We start from the raw sequence: 17,121 nt of genomic DNA on the forward strand, positions 1-17,121 counted from the left end.
TTTTGTTTTACTTAAAAATAACAATAATGTCTATGACTTTGGTGTTGCTAGCTCCATGCTCTAGAGTAGTGTTAAATAATAAGAGTAATAAACTGCAGTTATAGAGCCAGCATTTGAAGTGAACTGCACAACTTCACCTGAGTTTGAGAACAATAACATTATTCAGCCAAATTCTGCCAAAGTCTGCTTACTCTACTTAAAAACATTTGCCGCCTTACAGACAGGGAAAAAGAGACAGAACGCTACCTCAGAAAAGTGGCTTACACCTGTGAGTTTGCTGAAAAGAAAAATCTCTGTGTCATCTCTCAGCAAGATATGTGCAGTTCAGCTGATCATATTAGCTTGACAAAAAACAAGCAATGCTTTTGTTGAAGTTCGTTATAAAGGTCTTGTATTGTACCAAGTGGCCTACACTACTTTTTTTTATTTAAATGACTTTCTTTCTTTAATAGAAACCAAAGAAGATATTTAGTGGAATGTTTGTGCTGCTCTTTTCTATACAGTGACAGCGAATGTTGACCACAGTCTTTCAAGCTCCGAAAAGGTAAAAACAAACACCATTAAAGTAGTCCATATGACTTGGTAAACAATAGCATTGTGTGGGAAACAAACTACAATTTGAAATTGCTGCATCTCATATAAATGTGTCAAATGTTTTTACACCCACATAAATGTATTTAGATTTATAAAACGGTTAGTTCCTGTCCTTGATTCTGTGTTTTATTCACGATAAAACACGGCTATGACCGCTTCACCCAACGGTTCTGTGTATCACTACACAACACCCTTAGCAACCACTCTAAACTGTTTGTTCTCCATTTATATTGTTCATTGAAGCTTATTGTATTATCATTTGTGAGAAAGAGATCGAGTGAGCGAGTTTATTACCTGCATTCAGATTTAGCATTTTCCTTCAGGTCAGTCCTATGTTTATAATAAAAATCTGTTTAAATGTCTGATGCAATATCTTGTCCTTTTAACAGTTAAGGGGTTTTCCCGTGACTAACAGGTTTTCCTTTTTCCGGCGGAAGGAAGGCTTTTAGTGATTTTACTTCATGAAAGTTGCATTGATACATATTTTTTGGCTTTAATATTTGTATTGTGTGGTAACCGTTTTATAAAAGCAAATAAGTCACGGCTGAAGGGGTTTTAGGCACTTTGCGTCGTGTCTAACAACGCCCTTCAGCTGTGACTTATTCACGATACAGCACAGCCTCTCGTACCTTATTGCTTACATATATACTACTGTTTAAAAATTTTTTGTTGGAAGAAATTGGTACTCTTATTCAGCAAGATTGCATTAAATTGACTAAAAGTGACAGTAAGGACATTTAAAATGTTACAAATGAATAAAATACTGTTCTTTTTTGCTTTTTATTAATCAAAGAACCCTCAAAAATGTTGTATCATGGTTTCCACAAAAGCATTACGCAGTACAACTGTTTTCAACAATAATAAGATAGTAACAAGAAATGTTTCTTGAGCACCAAATCAGCATATTATTAGAATAATTTCTGAAGGATCATGTGACACTGAAAACTGGTGTAATGACTGCTGGAGATTCAGCTTTGCCAACACTGTAATACAGTAATACATTTTTACTGTATTTTTGATAAATAATTGCAGCCTTTGTGAGCATAAGAGATTTTTTCAAAAAAATAACTGACACCAAGATTTTGAACAATAGTGTAGAAATATAAATAAAATCTATAAATATCTTGTGAGAGAGTGTGCAAAGTTACATTTGAATATTGAGAAGTGCAAATGAGATTAGAGAGTCGGTTTTCCACCTTATATTTCAATCTGTTCCTCACACAAGTCATACAGGTTTGGAATGGCAAGAAGGTGGGTAAATAATGACAGTATTTTCTTTTTTGTGTAAGCTATTCTTTTAAAACTGTGGACACAAGCAGTAAAACTTAAAACTCAAACTATTTTGATTAGTTTTTTCCCCCTGAAGTATGTGTGGGTGGTCTAAGTGTGTGCAGTACTTGTTTGCCATTACTATTTGAGAGCCAGTACATCAGGAGTCAAGCATAACAATACATACGCGTTTCAAATCAAAAACTTTTGTATCCTCTTCACACATTTATAGCATTTCCACAGTCTCAACACTCAAACTCATGACAGATCTCACTCTGTCTCCGTCTGTGTCTCTCTCAGTCTCTTTTTCTCTCCTTCCCTGCGGAGGAGGCCTGCCACATCTCTCTTCTCTCTTGTTCTTCACTGTTGTTCATGGATGTGGGGGCAGTACAGTATCAGATAACTTTATCCTGGGCCAGTGCCAGTATTTTGCGCATGCAAACGCGCACACATACACACCAGCTGTGTGGGTGACTCGGCTCCCAGGCAACGGCAGGAGGTCAGGTAGTCCTTTGCATTGCATGCTGGGAGTGTAGGAGTGTGGGGGTGTGTGACAAGTTATTTCAGCTTTTGTTTAAAAACATGTGCAACAGTTTTGCTAAATGTCCAAAACAAGTCGCGCAGGAGTAGCTGTGGACTGTCGTCAAGTTGAGCACTTCAACTTTGTGTTGAGGCTCCTAACCGAAAGTTCTTTTTATGTCGTCTTTTCACCAGGATGAAGAAAAGACAAGATGAAAGAGTGATTCTTGTCCAAGTGCATTCAGTTTGAATCGCCTACTCTGTCAGATGGCCTAAGTCCTTCATGAAGTCTTTGTAATAATCCATCACGCAGGACTATCACGGTGATATATGACTTCCATTTCGTTCACACGAGGTTCATATGGCATCGTCAGCTTTGCTTTTAATTATCGAAACCTCGCCTGATCCCGCTGTTCACATCTCCCTAAATATTGATTTGTCTGTGGAGCACAGCTAAATCAGTCAGCGCATTCAAAGCATTGATTGTGGGTGGTAAAAAAAATAGGACAAAAAAGGGAAAAATTTTAAAGAATTGTTTCCATTACCATGACAACCATTCTCTACGAAAATTTCTTTGGCTCTCAGGTCAGGTTTGGATGGGGGTTCGGACGTCTTGTGAGAAACAGGTTGATTTCGCTCAGCCTTGCCCAAAGCGATTTCACACCTTTAAATGCAAGGATGCTGTAGCTTGATTTTAATTTCATTATATTTATAAAGAGCCTTTCATCTTGCATATGTAGCCTTAGCGAAACATCAGCTTTAAAAAAAAAAAAAAAAAAAGACCTTATATTAAAGGGTTAGTTCACCCAAAAATGAAAATTGTCATTTATTACTCACTCTCATGTCGTTCTACACCAGTAAGACCTTTGTTCATCTTCAGAACGCAAATTAAGATATTTTTTTTATGAAATCTGATGTCTCAGGGAGGCCTCTATCTGACTCTATATAAAAAAAACTAAATAACAGCTTTTCCATAATATCTAGTGATGGCCGATTTCAAAACACTGCTTCGAATCTTTTGTTTCGAATCAGCGGTTCGGATCGCGTGTCAAACTGCCAAACTGCTGAAATCACGTGACTTTGGCGCTCCGAATCACTGATTCGAAGCAGTGTTTTGAAATCGGCCATCACTAGATATTGTAAAAGTATTCTTGTTGCTTTATAATATTAAGGTAGAACCACTGTACTCACATGAACTGTTTTAAATATGTTTTTAGTACCTTTCTGGGCACTGAAAGTGTAAATTAACTTGGTGGCAATAGAGGCCTCACTGAGCCATCGGATTTCATCAAAAATATCTCAGTTTGTGTTCCGAAGATGAACGAAGGTCTTACAGGTGTAGAACGACATGAGGGTGAGTAATTAATGACATTATTTTCATTTTTGGGTGAACTAACCCTTTAACGGAGAGACTACATGGAATGTTTGTCACACCACAGGACAATTAAAGTGCACATTTAGGGGCACAAATTTGAATCAAAAATTGTGAATAACAGTCAACATGGAATTAAAAATGATTAGTGCACTTTATATAAAAGGGGACCTATTATGCCCCTTTTACAAGATGTAATATAAGTCTCTGGTGTCCCCAGAATGTGTCTGTGAAGTTTCAGCTCAAAATTGTGTTTAATTTATTATAGCTTGTCAAATTTGCCCCTATTTGGGTGTGAGCAAAAACACGCCGTTTTTGTGTGTGTCCCGTTAAATGCAAATGAGCTGCTGCTCCCAGCGCCTTTTCTAGAAGAGGGTGGAGCTTTAATAGCTCTTGCTTCAGTTGCTCAACAACAACAAAGCTGGAGAATATCACGCAGCCAAAATGATGATTGTCAGTAACGTGTTCAGCCTTACATTGTTCAAACTGGAGTCGGACACTGATGGAGAGACTCAGGAAGTTACAACTGGACGTTACTGAATGGTTAGTGGATTAATTTATGTAGTTGCTGTGGAGTTGATTCAACTCATCGACTAGCACGTGCCGTCATGTTAATCTTTTGTGCAAATCCAGTGTTGAAATGACCCTCGTTTGTGAAGCAGTCTGGTGTAAAATGACGGCATGGCAACAACACTGTACTACAACAACTCTTCCTCTTCTCTAAAGCAGCCCAACATGGCCTCGCCCCCTTTGTTGTGTGTCCTCAGGGGTAGGGCTTACGTAAATTTTAAGGTTTGTGATGTCACCAACCCAGGAAGAAGCTCGTTGTAGTCCCTACCAGCCGTTTGTTGTAGTCCTTAAAAAAAAAACGATTTCTGTAAAAGAACATATCTCCCTTTGCATTGAACTTTAAGTGTCATAACTTTGCAGATGTTGTTTATGCTCAAACAGCAACATTACACACTAACTAAAGTTAAAAAAGTAATCAAGGACCCCTTTAAAAAAAGCATGTTTGTCTTCATAATCATTCATCAAAATGTCCTTTCTAGATGATTTCACCTAGGCCATGCAGAATATTAAGTAACTATTAAGTAATGTGACTAATGCCACTTTTTAGAAAAAGCTTAGTGTTTCAGATCCTATAGATGCTTTCAATAGTGAACTTGATCACCAGCTATTATGTCCTGATCGAAAACTTTCCTTAAAACTGACTATGGACTTGGCACTGCAAGCTTGGATTCAGGTCTTTTTGTGTTGCACGTCTAAATATGTCACATTACAGAAGTAAAATGGGTTGCAAATGTCTTTTGTTGTGAAGGGGGCCTTCTAAGGACGATTTAAAAGTATTACAACTATAAATTATTACTAACCCCCCCCCAATAACTATTGTCTGTATTGAAGAACAGAATCATGTATGGAATCATGAAGTTTAAATAAAATGTGGTTATTTTAATATATCAACGCTCCTACTTTGTTGATAAAAAGTTTGAAAATAAGCAGCATTTTCATAAATAAAGAAGAAAAACTAGAAATATATGTCCTATATGCGGGACCTTTGAATATGGTGTTGGACAGTATAAGACCTTTAAGTAGTCAAAAAGGCTGAAAACCACTGATCTAAAATATTTTTTTCTCCTTCATAAGTATAATTTTTATCTTAAATCATATATTATATAAAATCTGTTGTTAGAGCAATTCTTAACTGAAATATCAGCTAGACGCAAACCACTTTAGCTTACAGTAATGGCAACAGTACCAGAGCTCAGTACAGCTGATTTTAAGTCCATAATATGGTCACTTGAGGCCGTTGCTTCCTCAGCGCTTCTAGCGTCTGTCTGAGGGTTGCCATGGCAACCGGGGCCCAAGAATACCTCTAACTGCTCCTGACTGCCACCTTATGGCTGGGCCAAACACCTTCATTTACTAGATTAATCATTGTGTGTTTAACAAAGGGAGCACAGTGTTACAGCAGCGGCTGTAGTTCAAGAGCGAGACAGTTCTACAAAGTGGCCATTGTTAGAGAAGCCGCAGTTGGTTCAAGCATCCAAAAAAATAACAGATGGATTCAACTCTTTGAGCCTTGGGCAACAAACACGTCCTATTAAGTTCGGTCCCTCTATCACAAACACACACACATACACAAAAAAAGCCTGCAGCTGTCCTACTCTCCCAAACTCCATGTGTTGCTCTGGATTCATATACTTGTTCTCTCTCTCTCTCTTTAGGCCTTCTGGATATGTCTCTGTCTTCACTGAGGGACTGGAAGTAGCATGAAAGGAGAAGCTGTCTTGCGGTTCTTGATGGCTGTACACTAATTGCTGACCCTAACAGGTCCAATTAGAAGCTACACGCGCCCCGCGCAGGCCCAGGGGACTACACATCCCGGCATGCCGAGCACTGACACTCTCAGAGTGACATGAACAAGACAGCAACCAGACGTTCCCTCTTTCTTCTTTTTCCCACCATGCTTTTCTCCATCGTAAGTAACGGGCTAATTTGTGAGGGCTGAGAGGCACATCCAAGTGACTTTTTATAGGCCAAAGATACAGATGCATTTGCAGTAGGAGTTTTTGGCACTTTATTATAAACAGAGATTATGAAATTGAAAGTATCAATAATTTTCGAAAGCACATGATCTTAAAAGTAAAATTGTGATATAGGAATATGTCTAAGCGCTGGGACACACTAGTTGTTTTCAAATCTTAACCGATTTTAAAACGGTGTGAGACCACAGCCATAAGGACAGTTTCAATGATTTTTTTTGTCAGAGGCAAGATCAAGAGTTGTAAATCAAACATGTTTGATATTTACAATTTGGGATTAGGGAGGCTCCGACTTGATTAGGAGCAGTAAAATAATCATAATGACACCACACAATTGAGAATTATTTTGGACAAGAAGTCAGTTCAACAAGCCTTGAATCGGTCTCGAATCGAAACCCCCCCAGTTCGTTGGGGGATGCAAATCGGGCCAAATATCGGGCTTAAAATTGTCAAGAGTGTGGACAGCATAAGTTAGTGATACAAGTTCTGGAACTATATGATTTGTTGTTGCACCTTTATAATATAATATAATATAATATAATATATCCTGCCACCCTACGTAGAAAAAGTGGTTTGGGCAATAGGTGGAAAATATAATATATCATATAATCCAGCCATCTATTCTTCAAGCCGCTTGTTCTCTGTATTATATTATATTATATTATATTATATTATATTATATTATTATAAAGGTGCAACAACAAATCGTATAGTTCCAGAGCTTATATCATTAACTACATATCACTATTTTAGGCATATATCACCATTATACTTTTAAACTGCTCTGTTTTTATAATCAGAAGGAACATATATAAAACAGTTTATGTGCTTTTGAAAATTATTCATACACTAAAATTGCATAATCTATAATGTATTTAATATATTATGATTATATATATTGCATTATATGTAGTAGGGCTGCCCCATAATAGTCGACTAACCGTTAGTCGACGAGAAGAGGCTTAGTTGTGGCTTTACAATTTTACATGGCCGCGCTTTAACATTAACCGGGAAAAATGCGGGCTTTCAAGTGTTTGTGCAGAGTGTGAAAACTAAATAGTAGCGCACTTACTGCATGACAGCTATGTAGGAGCTGGTGTGATCACTTGCACTTAAATTACTCCGTCATTTTTGGTCATACAGATAAGAGTAGGCTAATACATCTTTTGAATCTGTGAAGAGTCTATTTTTATTTTTAAACGGGTGCCCATTCTGCCGTCTCTCTCAGTGAACTTGAGTGCGCCGAAAAATAAACCGAAACAACTCCATGTAAACTTGCCTCACAGACATGAAAAATATATCTATAGAAAGCGAAATGTCTACTTCTAAATGAACCAGTTCAAATGTAAAACAAATATTCTCAGGTTATGTAATCCATATGAAACGTGCATATAGCGCGTGCGTCCACTACTGCGAAGATGACGAGTCAGCATCGTCAACTTCATCACTGCAACTGAAAACACAGAAAACACTAGTTTAATAAATTATTTATTAAAATGTTAAAGCAATCTCCTTGCTGTTTTTCCCTGACACATTCATAATCATTACCTCTGCCGGTGCGCTGTGGCGAGCTTTATGCGTGCACTTGACCGCTAATTAGGCAATGTAGTATACTAGTCGACTACTAGTTCACCAGAAAAATCTTTAGTCAAGGGCAGCCCTAATATATAGACACTTAATGGCAAGCAAAATAATATAATATATAAAAATGTTGTAGATTTATAGTTTACTTGCAATTAAGTGCCTATATAAATATTAAATAATGTAATGTATTTATAATATATTATATTTAAGTACATAACATTATTATTTACATTAGATTATTATTTATTTATTACTTCTATTATATAAATTTAACACTTGAGTTTTTTTTCCCTTATTGTAGCAGCCCGGTACCTTGTTAACACAACTTTTCCGGACTTATAAAACCTGTGCACGCTCACTCCAACCAATCACATTTAAGCTTGTCAGTTTGAGAAAGTGCTTTCTTTTTTGTGTGAAATATGCATCAGACAATCATCGAATAGACTGGGGGTGGGCCGCAGGCATGACGCTGATACTAGTTTGATGGAGTCGTGCTGATGGACCTTTCCTGGTCCCGTCTATCTGTGGTGCTGATCTAGCGGTCTCCAGCAGCCCCATATGGATCCTATTATGTCTCGGCTCTGTCAGAGAGGAATTACAGGGCATCAGGCATGAGAACATGATGACCGTATCAAAACGTTGTCATGTCCTCTCTGCAGAGCTCTGATGTGGTACACACACATGCTCTGACGTTGCCCCAGATTGCGGCATGGTCGCTGTCCACACGATTCGCAAGCAAATCAATAGCATTATGTCTCGTAGCCCTCACAATCTTTACATCACAAAAAAGTCCTCAGGGTCGGATTGTAAACCGCTGCAGTTGGAATAAAAGCGGCCTAAAATTGTTTAAAGGAAATGCTTTTAGCATAAGAAATGTTGTGTGTATTTATTTGTCGAAGATAGATACAGAAACCATTTGAGTTCTGAACTAAAATCTGAAATGTAACTCTTTTATATCGGATCTTTTAAATTTGTACATCCATCTCGCTTTTCATTCTTCACTTGAGCTCTAAGGCTATTGAAAAATTCATTCAAAGAACATTGTTTGTTGATTGATTCTCAGTATGGAATATTAATCCCAAATCGTATAGATATTTTATTAGATGTGAGTATTTAATAGTTTAATCTTGAAATAACATAACTGATTGAGCCGTTGAAGCTCATGCGGTATTACATTATGTATAGATATTAAATCAAGCCGGCTATGTATTTTCCTCAGCAGTTAGAAGGAAAGACGGCGATGTTAGCGCACAAAAGAGGAAGAGTTGAGAGATCAGCCCCATTTTCTGCCATTTACAAACACCTTGTTTAGTTTCCCGTGTTTACCGAACGCCTTCACGTTGATTCTCCTGACATTGACGCATTGCCCTGGAAAAAAGAAAAGAAGCGGAATAGATAAATAACACAACAGCGACACTGCTCCGTAATCCCTTTTGTTTCGCTGGATTTGTTCTTCTCATACGCTAAAGCAAACAATCCCCCGTAAAAAAACTTGGCTTGGAACTTTCCCCCCCTCGACAAGCCCCCTCCCTTTATGCCCGTGTGTGAGAGAAAAAGATATTTAGTGACTTTGATATGTAAAGCTACAAAATCTTACCTGAGGCTACACAATCATCTCTCTTCCACAATCCAGTCAAATCAGGAGAGAGAGCGAGAACAAAAGAGATAGGATAGGACACCGAAGAGCAATGCAAATCTCGCTTTCTGATGAGAACAACAAAGAAGGGGGGAAAAAAGGAGTGAAAGGATGGATGTGGAGATTAAAGGGAAGACAAAACCCACAATTGGCCGGCGCTGGATTCGAAACGCCGCTCTCTCTCACAGCAACCCAGTCCGTCATTCCGAGATGTAGATTTCCATTAGGAACACGTTATTAAATGCAAAGGGTTAAAGGCGAGGGCTGTGAGGTGAAAGTGGACAATAGACTAAATGCTACATGCGCTCAGGGCAACACATCAGACTAATTTAACAGAGCATGCCTCCGTGATGTAGAGGTCAGATCTGGAGAGTTGCACGTCCTGAAGCCCACAATGCTTTTTTAATGAAACAGGCAATGGAAAGAATGCCCAGCCATTTAAAACGCCTGACCCCAGACTTTAACACAGCACTTGTAAATTAGCCACACAGACAGCCTTAGCCGAAAGGTCACGAGCGTGTTTTTCTGCTCCTCTTTCTTTGACATAATCTAAAACGGAGGGTCTGAAATTAGCTTTAACCTCCCGAATGACACGTTTATTTACATAACCGCTATGGACAGAGGGAGCAGCTCCACGCTAGATCAAAATCAACACATTGTTTTTGCCACGTCGCGAGCAGTCGCCCAGTGACCATCTCCGAGTGGCCCGGGGATATTTGTTGTCAAGACGAGAGCTCGGCAAAGGGCTTCAAATAATCTAATCTGGTGCATCTAAGTGTGTTCTGTCCTAACGCGCCTCTGACCCCATTCTGTTCTCGCGGATCCTGGCGGTGGGGGCCAAGGGGGGCTCATGTGCGGCGTGCTAATCCGCCGAGTCAATAGCGGCAGCGAGCGCTCGCGAATAAACCGGTGCCGTGGTGGTGGCACTATCGCGACTTGGCTTGACTCTAATGCCAGTGTCTCCTCAGGGGAAGGACTTTATTTCAGCGTCGTTAAGGGAGGGTTTCGGAAAAACATTAGCGTCAAAGCGCGTGAGCTTTTATAGAACAGCACAGAGGAAGAGTGCGAGGAGAAAACCTGTCACAGCAGTTCTAGTCTCTGCGATCGCATGAGGGCGACCTGCAGTTTTAACTCTGTCACGGCAAGAGTCTGGAGGTTTCCTGCTTCGCTCTGCCTTTTGATAGCACATTTGAAATGCAAGAATAAACGTGTCAGCTTGGCACACAATCTGTGTCCACTGGGCCTTTGTGAGATGACCTTTGGCTGGTGAATGTCGGACTGAGTTTTTAAGTGTTATACGCATTAATTTGAGTGATTATTCATATTAGTGCGTGTGCACAAGGCTTTGACTGTTGTTTTTTGTTTTTTTTTGTTTTTTTGTTTCCTTGAGGATGCCAACGACCTTTATGCTGGGCATCATGTACCTTTTTTTGAGGGAGCACCAGTGACAGTCTTGGTTCACTGAATTGTAGGCCTATAAGAAATTCTTGTGGTACCCTACATTGTTTTAAATTAATTCATTTTTAATCTAAAAGTTAATGTTTTAAATGAAGCTTTACTGGTTAACAAATCAAATTGTTTGAGAGAAAAAAAAAAAAAAAAATTCCACCAGAATGTTATGTTATGTTATATTATATTATATTATATTGTGACGGGATTATATCATATTATTTTTAATTATTCATGTACACAATATAGAATTTCAATATTATTTACAAATATATACACTGTAATATATGTGTGTATATATACATGCATACACGCACACACACACACACACACATATGTATGTATATACAGTCAAACCAAACATTCGGACATTTTTTATATATTTTTACTAGTGGGTGCAGGACACTATAGTTCATTTATGTAAGTGAAGATAGCAAAATAAAGTAAATGTGACATATTATACCCAAAAATTCTTCATACAGTGGACTACCAGTAAAATTGATAAAAATTTGAAACCAAAAATTATTCAGACACTTTGACCTGACCATGTTTTGCTTAAGTGTTCTGACATAATTAAGAAATTTATTTTATTACCATTTTTTTAAACTATAGTGAATAAACTGCATTAATGAATGAAATGTTCAAGGTGTCTGAATAAATTTTGGTTTGACTATATGTATATATATATATATTGAAAAGTAACATTTTAAACAATATCTCAATGAACACAAAAACAGTTTCCAAAATGTTGACAAGACTAAGTTTAATATAACATCTGTTTAACTTATAACATGAAAGTAAGGTTAATAATATAACTTAGATTACACATTTTTCAGTTTTACTCAAATTAGGGTGATGCAAAAATGAGTACACCCCACAACAAAACCTACTACATCTAGTACTCTGTATGGCCTCCATGATTTTTAATGACAGCTCCAAGTCTTCTAGGCATGGAATGAACAAGTTGGCGACATTTTGCAACATATATCTTTTTTCATTCTTCAAGAATGACCTCTTTTAGAGACTGGATGCTGGATGGAGAGTGATGCTCAACTTGTCTCTTCAGAATTCCCCATAGGTGTTCGATTGGGTTCAGATCAGGAGCCAATGAATCACTTTCACCCTGTTCTTCTTCAGAAATCCAACAGTGGCCTTAGATGTGTGTTTAGGATCATTGTCATGTTGGAAAAATGGACGACCAAGGGCATGGAGTGATGGTAGCATCTTCTCTTTCAGTATAGAGCAGTACATCTGTGAATTCATGATGCCATCAATGAAATGCAGCTCCCCGACACCAGCAGCACTCATGCAGCCCCACATAAGGACACTGCCACCACCATGTTTCACTGCAGGAACCATGCATTTTTCTTTGTATTCCTCACCTTTTCGACGCCATACAGTTTTGAAGCCATCAGTTCCAAGAACATTTATCTTGGTCTCATCACTCCAGAGTATAGAGTCCCAGTAGTCTTCATCTTTGTCAGCATGGGCCCTGGCAGACTCTAGACGGGCTTTTTTGTGCCTGGGCTTTAGGAAAGGCTTCTTTCATGGACGGCACCCATGCATGCCATTCCTCTGCAGTGTACGCTGTATTGCGTCACGGGAAATAGTCACCCCAGTTTGGCTTTCTACTCCTTTAGATAACTGCAGTGAACTTGCATGCCGATTTTCTTCAACCCTTCTCATCGGAAGATGCTCCTGTCTAGATGTTAACTTCCGTGGACGACCTGGACGTCTCTGTGAGATGGTTGCAGTTCCATCTTTTTAAAAAATTTTGTACCACTTTTGCTACAGTATTCTGATTGATAAGTAAAGGTTTGCTGATCTTCTTGTAGTCTTCACCTTTCTGGTGTAAAGAAATTATTTTACTTGTGACATTTCTCTTCCATGTGGTGCCATTGCTGACGGCATGAAATGGGAAGGGGTTTTAACACCCTTTTATAGTCAACTGTCTGCTGGACACCTGTGTAATGAATAATTAGACTCACCTGTGGTTGAATTCTTGTTAAATTAGACATTTGTAGTCTAAAATTTAGCTTTGCTCCAGAGACTTTCAGTGGGGTGTACTCATTTTTGCATCACCCTAATTTGAGTAAAACTGAAAAATGTTTAATCTAAGTTATATTTTTAACCTTACTTTCATGTTATAAGTTAAACAGATGTTATATAAAACTTAGTCTTGTCAACATTTTGGAAATTGTTTTTGTGTTCATTGAGATGTTGTTTAAAATTTTACTTTTCAAAGGGGGTGTACTCATTTACACTGAGCACTGTGTGTATATATATATATATATATATATATATATAGTAATTCTATCATTTATTAGATATAAGTCACATTCAAGATCCACTTGGCTCACTAATTCAAGGGGGCACATGACACAGTTCGGTGGGTAGACTGTGTGTGTGCCACCATGTGCGTTTTTTCATACATGCAAAAGGCTCGCGTGTTCAAGTGATTGATTAGATGAGTGAGTAATGTGTGTGTGAGTGTGTGTTTAACAGTTAACGCAGCAGGGAGTGGACAGAAGGGCCAAGTGTGACAGGTGGACAGGCATGATAAGGAGAGAGCAGTGCAGCCCAGCGCTCAGCAGAAGCAGAGCCCAGGAGAATATCCAGCCAAAAGCAGCTAATAGCTGATACTCATCAGAGATAGAGCCACTGAAGATTTCCTGTCTCTGTGGAATAGTCTGTTCATTCAGCTCCAGCCCAAATTCTCCTCCCTAAACATGTACTGTATTTCATACAGTCGTGACAACATGCTGTTGATCAAGTTTTATACAAAAGGACAATTAAAGTTGGGACTAATGGAACATGCCATGGTTAGTATAGTTTACAGCTTACACTATAACCCAGGTTAAATTGTATGTTTTTTTTGGTAAAATTGACGTTAAATTATGATATTCACATTTTCAGTATGAACGTTATGATCTTTGTGACTGCTCATAAGAGAAAAAAAATCACAAATGAAATCTCTTTAATTTCACTTTTTGTTTGTCCTAGATAAGAATGAAATCAGATGGAGACTAAATTGAGATTTTCTGTTTACTCCAAAGAAAAGACCACATTAATCTTGCACATTTCCTCTCAATTTCAGAAGAGATTGCAACAATATCTCAAACTTTTGATAGACATGATCAGTATAGTTTTGGCTTTTTCTGTGATCCAGTTAATAATGTTTGTGACTGCCCATGTCTTTAATTTTTTTAAAAATTTTCTCTTAGACAAGAATGAGATTATATATATTATTAGAGCAATAATTGGGCCTTTCTGCTTCTCAGATTTCTACAGATTTCACGCCAGTGTCTCCTAGAGTTTCAGAGATGATCTCATCAACTGTTGTAACTGCAAGAACCTAACATGGTCAGTAAAATTTTTTGCTTTCTCTGTGATCCAGAATATTTTATTTTTTTGTGCATTTGTTTTTCACATGTATAAACTTGATCATATTTGTGACTGCCCATTTCTTTAATATCTAAACTGAACTCTTTCTCCTAGACAAGAATGAGTGTAAATAAGAGAGGAAATTGTACCTTTCTGCTTCTCAGCTTCAGGTTCAGAACAGATCTCTGTAATGTCATTTGGTAAAAGTTCAAAGGTGAGTGATTTCAATATGAACAAACATTTCTCATTAAATTCAGAACAAATGATCTGTGCTATGCCATTTACAAAAATGTTTATAGATCTATACTTTTACTGCATGTCATCAGTTGACTCATTTGTTTCTATTTTTATTTCTTAAAGGACGAGAGCGACCCACTAAACGTGTCTTTACACTGCTGAGCCCACACTTGTAATTTTTGTCCCAGGTCCCATGAATTTAAGTGATGGCCCTCTCTGTGAGACAAATACATGTACCTAAGAGATTTTCAGGTATGGAAAGATGATTTTGATTGATATGTATTTACTTAGGCATCAAACGGATTGAATGAAGGTTCAAATCGGAGCTTGTTTGTGTCGAGCCGAATGATGTTTACGGTACAGTATCGTTCGAGCTTAGTGATTTATCACAAACGTGGCAAACAGTGAGTCAGTCAGCAGTGTGGGTGGCAATGTGTCACCAACACACAGCGCCATCTGCTAGGAGTTTGTTCAACAAAGATCGATTGTGCTTCGAGACGCTCCCTCTCTCTGTCGGTTTCTCTCCTGTGTTCGTTCTCTCACCTCCTCTCCTCTCCTTTCCTCTACTCCGCACAGAGGAGGACGTGCGATGCCAAAATAAGAACGAGATGTTGGAAGGCACTGAAGAGGAAAAATGATCGGTTTGTCCTCTCGTTGGGAGTGGTCCAAATCTGTAGCTTCATCTGAAAAGTTTGTTTTCGCAGTTGGTCATTGCTTATGAAGCCAATAAAACTGTACAAATGCACCTATAAAGTCAGCTCACGGCAGCCCCTAGGGGTCAGACATGGTAAGTCGACATGTGACTTTCAAAAAGCGCTGTTTAACATACAAAAATATATCATGTTGCCCTGCAAAAGGGTCAAGTACAAATGGTTAGATCTCAGGAGACTAAGCTTCACTCTAAGCGCTTCCTGCAGAAATCAAGATCTACGATACGTGTCAGCCATTATGTGAGACGTACGAGGTAAAATTGCTAATGTAAAATTGGTAATGTGATTAGAACGGTCCCTGGCAGGCGAGGCCGAGGCAGCGGTAAACAAGCCACCGCTCCTTATGTGTAAGTGAAGATGGTGGAGGAGACACAGACTCGACATGAATAACTTCAACCCGGCCTGTTTGCCCCAGAGCTAGAGGTCAGGACCCGTTTGGAAACAGCGTGTTATGGCGTTTGGACATACTTGTGCGGGTGCTGGACCAGTCTTCTGCGTTTTATGCCCTTTAGCTTCTTACATGCCAGTTAAAGTCACCGAGGACAGCAGCCGACATCTCCTTTTGCGCTAAGACAGAGGATCCGTTTGTTGACAGAGCCGTCCATACATACGCCAGATTGGGATCTGTGGCCTTGGTAAAGCCAAGGGTCCTACCCCCATCAGACTCGCAGCGGTGACCCTCATTTTGGTGTTTACGCCCAGGCAGGTGTGCCCATGATTGCGGGTTGCGTGAACTGGCATCCGTCAGGGCATCCGTTCCCTTAGCGTGAATGTAAAAGAGCCTACAGTCTGTGGGTGAGGCCCTTGTCTGTTTACCTGCCAAAGGAGGGCAGAGAGGGGGCTATAAGCACAGAAGGCCTCCTTTGACCTGGTGTTCCTGATGGCCCCCAGGGTCAAGGTCCCTCGTTTAGCTCTCTAAAAGGACTATGGGTATGTTTTTATACTTGTTTTATGTTATTTATACAGCATATTGCCAAATGTAGCATTTGATTGCACCGATACCAGTCGAGAATGAGTCTTGCGTACCAGCGGCTCTCATTAATTGTTGGTTCTCTCTTCTGTCTTTGTTTGAAATGAAGAGGTTTCAGAGAAGCAACAGCAGTTAGAGTTAAAGAAGTGTGTTGCTGGACTGACACTTTTTTGTTGTTGCGGATTCTCTATTTTAGATTTTAATTGTTTTCCTTCATTATTTCCAAGCCAAAAAACATCTTATCTTGAAAGCCATGTTTGAGTCTCTTCGAAGCATAAATATTTTCAGAATTGGGCCCTAAATTTGAGGGGGATAAGGTGAAAAATGTTGAGATAGAGGTTGTATTGGGGCCTTAATTAGCTTTGACCTTTGTCAATTTGTGATTAAAATGTGAGATATTAACAGTATAACAATATTTCACTCATTTTGAGGCACACAATGTTGACTACCTAGGAGAATCTTGTATGTATCAGGATAGGTACTGTGTCCTATAGCCAGCAATATTAGTTTTTGTGTGTGTGTGTGTGAGTGTGTACACATACCACTTTTTAAAAGACATTAATACTTTTATTCGGGCAGAAATCATGTTCATGGATGAGCTAATGTATTAAAGCTTTATTAACGGTATTGTGGTATGAAGGGCAGGCCGAGAGCCACGGGAGTCCAGCGGAGCTTTTATTATGCTTATGCTGCAATAGGCTGCTTCCTCTCTTTTCGTTGCATATGTGGGGTAATACAGTGCTGTTTTACATGGTTAAAACAATCATACTAAATACATTTGAGTGTGTTGAAAGTTATAACATTACTCTGTGCGTTCGCTTGGTGGCTGGTATAAGAGCCTTATTGCACTTTGC

The 17,121-nt window shown here is 38.9% G+C and overlaps 1 protein-coding gene and 1 long non-coding RNA gene across 4 annotated transcripts in view; one reads left to right on the top strand and one right to left on the bottom strand.

The window, feature by feature from the left end:
• znf516 (zinc finger protein 516) overlaps positions 1–17,121 on the bottom strand; it is a 98,842-nt gene that overhangs the window by 12,125 nt on the left and 69,596 nt on the right. The window lies entirely within an intron of this gene.
• LOC127501057 (uncharacterized) overlaps positions 1,390–17,121 on the top strand; it is a 99,214-nt gene continuing 83,482 nt past the window's right edge. The window contains exons 1-4 of one of the 2 annotated variants that reach the window (XR_007926496.1): positions 1,390–6,233; positions 14,248–14,329; positions 14,465–14,564; positions 14,711–14,839. This is a non-coding gene — a long non-coding RNA (uncharacterized LOC127501057). Of the gene's footprint in view, positions 6,234–13,263; positions 13,789–14,247; positions 14,330–14,464; positions 14,565–14,710; positions 14,840–17,121 lie in introns of those variants that run through there. The other variant, XR_007926495.1, reaches the window with a different exon arrangement.

This window comes from Ctenopharyngodon idella, chromosome 19 (genome assembly GCF_019924925.1).
Source record: "Ctenopharyngodon idella isolate HZGC_01 chromosome 19, HZGC01, whole genome shotgun sequence".
Lineage (NCBI taxonomy): Eukaryota > Metazoa > Chordata > Actinopteri > Cypriniformes > Xenocyprididae > Ctenopharyngodon > Ctenopharyngodon idella.